Here is a 6,000-nt window from a genome sequence, read left to right as displayed (position 1 = left end):
TATATATATATATATATATATATATATATATTGCAGCAGCTTCACCTCCGCCTCAAGTGTTCCCTAAGCCTCGTGGTGAGAAACAAATATCTTAGATCTACATGACAGGATCTCGCTCAACTGTCCTAAAAATTCTCCCACGAGGTTGGTGCAAGCTTTTTCATATCTGACAAGTTAGCTCAAGCCACAAGAAAACCTAGTAAACATAAACAACCATTTAGTATAGCTTGTTATTAAATATTAATTCATTATCTATCATACAATACTCTCTTGGTATTCTGGGTCAACATCCAAGCATGCTTTGTAACAAGATACCCTTAGGGTCATTACCCTAGAATGCAAAGAGCACGTACACACATCCCTTTCAGTTACCTTAAAAATTTTAGTTTGAAAATGCCCATAACTAGAATATACAGGATTTCATATCCCAAATGCATCACACAACATACAATATGCATCAATGCACTAAATAAGTTCATCTTGGACCACCCATACTCACATAAGTGCCTCATCGTACAAAAGTGACTCTAAAAACACTAAATATAGGTATTGCAATCCATACACAACAATTCTTTGGCTGATACATCAAACCCCAGGCTTAACAACCCATATCCGAAGTCAAAATTTCAAGAAAAACACATTCAGGTGTCTCAAGAGTCGACTCTTTTATTCAAATGTCGATTCTCTACCTACAGGAGTTGACTCTTTTATCTCAAGGGTCAACTCTTTACCTGCAGGAGTCGTCTCTTTATAAAAAAAAGTTGACTCAGAATACAAGGGTCGACTCTCTGTTCCAAAAAACGTCCAACAAAATTCTGAAAATGAAGTGTTGACCCTTTATCTACAGGGGTTCGGCCCTTGCAAACAGAGCAACAAGCACATACACGAAGGAGTTGGCTCCTGACAGTAGGAGTCAACCCTCAAACTAAAATCCAAACTTCAACCTAGATTTTTTCAATGGAAATTCATAAATTCTCCTGTTAAAATACAAGATGAATATTGCCAACAGGATTTTCAATAAGAAAACCTAATTAAAATGACATTAAACTTTATACCCACTAAAAAACACATGCATGATTTTAAAACACCCTTTCCTAAGTATACAACCATCATGGGTATGTGAAATTACGAAAAACTCGAACTAAAACATGATTGAGTAACTCTATAGCATTTCAATGAGCTTATTAATAGAAAACATGCATGATACACAATTAAACACTTCCCAACATGCCAAGATTTAACCTAATCTAACATGTTTTTCAAACAAACATCATCTACATGTTTGCTTGCCCTAGAGTTAATGGACTAGAAGAATCACACCTTGTTGATGTAAGAAACTAGAAAATTTGCCAACTATGAGCGATCAACACCCTAAGTTCGAACCACAACTCAAATGAGATGAGTGCGAGAGAATGAGGTGGGATTAGAGTGAGAGTATAGTGCAGGTGAGGGAGACGAAGGAGAGTGAGAAAAGAAAGAAGATGAGAGAAAGTGAGAGTGAGTTTAGATTTAAATAAAACTCCTTTCTTTAACCCATCTTAGAATAGAATAATACCTGTTAAAACCAAATAAAATAGTGGGGACAGTTGCCCCGGCCAAACTACCAAATGGCCTTTATGCATTTACTATACCCATTTTGCCTCGTTTGGTCAATTTATTTACAATGGTGTCATTTTTCAATAAAACCAAATTCCTTTAATCAATTACCTAATTTATCCCTTGCCAAATTAAGCCTCCATGATTTTTGAAAATTTCAGGAAGATCCTTTATTAAGATTTTCCTCTTATATCAAATCAGATTCGGTCTAAACCGGATTTTCACGATTTAATGGTCCATCTCTTCATAATTTAATATTCTATAATATTAAATGTAAATAATACATAAAAAAATAGCATCTTTATATAAATCAGTAGATGGAAGTATAACATTAAAGAAATTAAAATCTCAAACTGAAGAAACAAAAATCACCTAAGGCCTTATAGATACCCTGTTCGTTCTCTTAAAACCTCAAGCATAAAAGTTCAAAGTGACTTTATGCTTGAAATTTCTGTATCTTTCTATTTCCATGATCCAAATGTTGGACATAACGAATTTGGGTCCAACCCATTGGGTGACCCGGTTTGACACCATTAGTGGGCCACTTAGTGAGCCACATAATGGAGAGTTAGTGGGTGGGAGTTACGTGAATGTGGAGAGCCTACATTCATGTAACTGTCGCTTTCTCCCATTATATAAGGAGTAGGCTGCCATGAAAATGATAAGAGATTCATAGCAATTAGCCTACCCCATATACCACATAAGGTTTACGTGGTACAGAGTTCTGCTCACCGTCGACCTAAGGCCTGGGCTCATCGTGGGCGTCGACCGATTGAGGAAAACATCGAACACCCGCACTCGCATATCATGGCGTCTTCAGGTATGCTTTTTGTATTTGATTTTGCAGAAAATGCCAACATTGGGTTATGGGCCCACCACGCTTCTGGTGCTACGGGCAAGATTTCTTGAAAATGGTTTTATTGGAATAGATGCGTCTCAAAATATTGATTTTGAGAAAATGCAGGATTTAGGTTTCACACCTGCTAAGGATAAAGACCTGATTTTTTCTATTAATGTCTCTTTGGATAATATAAGAGAAAGTCTGGTCAATGAACATCAATCCCAACTAGAATTGGTTGTTGATGATGATATACAATAACAATAGGATACATAGTCTCATTTTGAACTACTTATAGCACCTGTATGGAGGTCCACGAGAATCAGAAAATTTGTTACCCATCAAGACTATGTGGTGTATTTACAAGAGTCTAATGATTTCATAGACATTGATGAAAATCCCTTCATATTTGCAGAAGCCATTGAAAGTGAAAGATCAACACATTGGATTAATGCCATGAAAGAAGACCTTGACTCTATGGCAAAGAACCAAGTATGAGATCTTGTACCTCGACCTGATGGAGTCAGACCTGTTGGTTGTAAATGGGTCTACAAGACCAAAACAGATTCTAAAGGTCATGTGAAAATGTACAAAGCTAGGCATATTACAAAAAGTTTCACACATAGAGAGCATTGATTATAATGAGACTTTTTCTCCTGTCTCAACTAAGGAATCGTTGAGGATAATCATGGCTCTCGTAGCTTATTTTGATTTAGAGCTACATCAGATGGATGAACTGTCTTTCTTCATTGGGGATCTGGACGATGAGGTATACATGAAACAACCTCCTGGTTTCAGTATAGATGACTCGAATAATTTAGTTTGCAAATTGAAGAAGTTAATTTATGGACTTAAACAGGCCTCCCGCCAGTCGTATAAAAAGTTCAATCAGGTAATAATGAACTTTGGATTCACTGAAAACATAGTTGATCAGTGCATTTACATAAAGACTAGTAAGAGTAAGTTCATAATTTTGGTTTTATATGTTGATGATATTCTTCTTGCGACTAATGATTTGAGTCTATTACATGAGACAAAATATTTTCTTTCCTCTCATTTCGATATGAAGGACATGGGTGAGACCACTTATATCCTTGAAATCGAGATTCGTCGTGACAGAACTAAGGGTGTCCTTGGCCTCTCTCAGAAATCCTATATTCTTAAGGTTCTTAAAAGATATGGGATGAAGAATTGTTCTCTTAGTTCGACACCTATAGTGAAAGAGGATAAATTGAGCCTAAAGAACTGTCCTCAGGATGATATTGCGAAGGCTTAGATGTCAGTTGTCCCATATGCTTCGGCAGTTGGGAGTTTGCAATACGCGCAGACCTGCACTCGACATGATATAGCGTTTGTTGTGAGAATGATTGGTAGATATTAGTCAAATCTAGGCATTGCGCACTGAAAGGAAACGAAAAAGGTCATGCGCTATTTACAAGGAACGAAAGACTATATGTTGACCTACGAGAAAGTTGACCACCTAGAGGTTGTTGAATACTCTAATGCAGACTTAGGAGGGTGTATTGACAGTAGAAAATTCACTACTGGATACATTTTCCTACTAGCGAGCGGTGCTATCTCATGAAAAAGTGGAAAGCAGTCTACCACTAATGCTTATGCCATGAAGATAAAATTTATTGCTTTATACGAGAATTTGTCACAGGCCAGTTGGATAAAAAACTTCATTATAGGTATTGGTATTGTGGACTCTATTAAAAGACCATTAAAGATCTTTTGTAATAATGAAGCAGTTGTGTCCTTTTCAAATAACAACAAGAGCTCAATCTCGTGTCGACACATGGAGTTAAAATACTTTGTTGTTAAAGAAATGACTAAGAATCATCTAGTATATATTGATACAATTAAAACGAAGAAAATGACTATGAATCCCCTTAATAAAGGGCTAACACCGAGATTGTATTCTCAACTTGTAAAGGGGATGAGTCTTTTATTCTTTCTGATGTATGATAATACATTAAGTGATCACATTTATTTATATGAATTTGATTCTTTATGATTTTGTAAATTGTTGATTTTACATAAAAGATCTCATATGAGTTAGAAAGAATAGCAGAATAACAATATTTAAAAGACCAATAAAATAGGTAAGAGACCAACTTATTCATAAAAGTAATTTCAAAATGCTAAAGCACTGAAGATAAATTATAGTGTAGTACATGAAAAATAACATTTCATAAAGAAGTGTTTATATTCATGACTCATATGATTCATTCTTGTGATAAAGGGTAGCATCTGAACCCACATAAAGAATTAAATCGAGATAATGGTATAAACCTCGATTTAGTGAACTTTTGATGTCAATGAGTCAAGTGAGAGAATGTTAGACCTAACAGATTTGGGTCTAACCCATTGGATGACCCAATTTGACACCATTAGTAGGCCACTTAGTCAGCTAAGTAATTAGAGAGTTAGTGGGTGGAAGTGGCTACCATAAAAATGATAAAAGATTCATAGCAATTAGCCTACCCCATATACCACATAAGGTTCGACCTAAGGCAGAAAACACCTGTACCAAATGCATAACAGAAAAATTGAAAACAAGGCTAGGAAAATAGAAAAATTTAAACAGGAAAAATTAGGAATCCCGTGAAGCATTTTCGGGGGTAGTTCCAATTTGAACACAAGGAAAAATCAACAAAAAAATAGATATTACCCCAAGCAACCCCAAAAATTTGGGGCTAAAGAGAGAGAGAGAGAGAGAGAGAGAGAGAGAGAGAGGACACCCGTTTGTAGCCATTACCTTTGACGCCGGACAAGGCAGATGGCCCGAGTAGTCACCAGAGAGACAGTAATAGTGCAGCCTTTCCCGCTGTAGGAAGGTAATGGCAGTAGCAGACTCGCCAAATAAAGGTAATGGCACAGCAGACTCGTCGGGGGATGTTGATGGCAGCAGACTCGCCGGAGGAAGGTGATGGTGGCAAACTCGCCGAAGGAAGATAATGGCAGCAACAACTAGAGAAAGGTTTTGAGAGAGGGAAAGAGAGGGTTGCAGGGAGAGAGAAAGAGACGAGAGAGAGACTCACCCTACCTCATTTAGTCCCTCTCTCATCGCCGAGGAGACTTAATCGTCGACGGAACGAGAGGGAAAGGGAGAGAGGAGAAAGAGAGGGGAGAGCCCGGCCCGCTATAATCGAGTTTACATTTAGTAAGTAACGATTGAGCAGTTACCAACTTCTTCATATATATATATATATATATATATATATATATATATATATATATATAGTAAAAGTAGGTGTTAAATGAGTTTTTTAAGATTTTTCATTTTATTTGTAAATTCTGATGGTAAAGATGTGATTTAGGATCAACTCTTGTTCGATTCCAACACATGAATGAGATTTTATAAGGTTCTAAAATTTATAAATTTTGAGGCTCTAAATATTACTTTTCATAAAAAATACATGATATGGGTGTGAATTCTGAGTAAATCGATCATGTCCAACACATTTATCAGGTTATGAGGTTGAAACTACAAAATAATACCGAAAGAACAGAAAAAACCCATTTAGCACTTCATTTAACACGTATCAATTTCGCACATTCAT

Source organism: Nuphar pumila, chromosome 15 (assembly GCF_984573655.1).
Source record: "Nuphar pumila chromosome 15, dmNupPumi1.hap1.1, whole genome shotgun sequence".
Lineage (NCBI taxonomy): Eukaryota > Viridiplantae > Streptophyta > Magnoliopsida > Nymphaeales > Nymphaeaceae > Nuphar > Nuphar pumila.
Note: the sequence above shows the minus strand (reverse complement) of the source record.